Here is a 1,195-nt window from a genome sequence, read left to right as displayed (position 1 = left end):
TTTATTGTTAAATATAGTTGTGGTTGACAACATTGATCAGTAGAAAATACACTTAGTTGCAAAAGGCTTCATCTAGACATTTTGTGAGGATTATTTGGGATATTTTCTCTCGTTGATGGAATTAATTTATTTTACTTAAAACTATTTTTCATGATCACTGGATTCTCCTTGGTATTATTCATGATTACTAGATAGATTTCATAAACATCGTACTAGGGTGTATACAGAGAAATCACTAGGGTATGTTCCAATTTAAGAAAGTTATCTATGCTGTCAAACAAATTTTTAGAGCATGGTTTAAAAAATCACAAGGTTACTAAATTGATAATCAAATCTTTATTGAGTACAACTTGACAAACTAAGCACCATCAATGTCTATGCTCCATTATATTCTAGCTTGATGGAGAGAAGTAGATTAAATAGTTATATACTTCAATATTCATCCCAAATTGCCTATCTGTTATTTTATGTATGGGATTTGTATCTGATGTAATTTTACTCTTGGTATTAATAATATAATCCCTTATTCTTAGCTGAGTTTCAATTGTTAGAGATGAGTAGCTTTTGTTGTTTGGTGCAGATGTTCAATACAGTTTATGTAAATACTAACTTGACGCGGTTGTTTCTTTCTTGTTGGTTAGCATACCAAGTTTGTTAGCACCTAGCCCATGCCTTGTTCTTTTACTAGTCTTGCTTTTGCTGATCAAATTACTGGGTCTCTTGGTACAGTCAACTCTTAATGGTCCAACATCTAATCTTGCGGACTCCTCAGGCTGACCCTATACCACATTGTTTTCTGGCCAGTCTGCGGCAGTGCCTGAGTTCCATCCTTCTGGTTAGACATTCCTACATAAACTTTATTAACATATTCATGTGAAATTTTGCTTGTATGTGGAATTTTGATTACGGTTTGTAAAAAAATAGGTGGTCTTCAAGGATTGCATAATATTCATGGAAGCTTCAACTTGCCAAATGTGCCTGGTTCGCTTGCATCCAGAGAGGCTGCAATGGGTGTTGTACCATCAGGTGGTGTTCAACAACCAGGAGGAAGCATTCCTAGTGGACGGTTCTCATCAAACAATCTTTTGGTTGCATTATCTCAGGTCTGACATGAGTTTATTTCCACATTACTTCACTGCATCATATGGTCCTTTGAATGTGTTTTATAGTATTGATTCTGGATTTTTTTTCATGC

The 1,195-nt window shown here is 34.9% G+C and overlaps 1 non-coding gene across 1 annotated transcript; it reads right to left on the bottom strand.

Moving 5' to 3' along the window:
• Positions 1-757: 757 nt before the first annotated feature.
• Positions 758-835, bottom strand: LOC122013210. The gene has a single exon (XR_006120532.1). It is a non-coding gene; the product is annotated as a small nucleolar RNA snoR35 (small nucleolar RNA).
• Between the last annotated feature and the right edge of the window lie 360 nt (positions 836-1,195).

This window comes from Zingiber officinale, chromosome 8A (assembly GCF_018446385.1).
Source record: "Zingiber officinale cultivar Zhangliang chromosome 8A, Zo_v1.1, whole genome shotgun sequence".
Classification (NCBI taxonomy): domain Eukaryota; kingdom Viridiplantae; phylum Streptophyta; class Magnoliopsida; order Zingiberales; family Zingiberaceae; genus Zingiber; species Zingiber officinale.
Note: the sequence above shows the minus strand (reverse complement) of the source record. Positions and strands in the feature narration are given on the sequence as shown.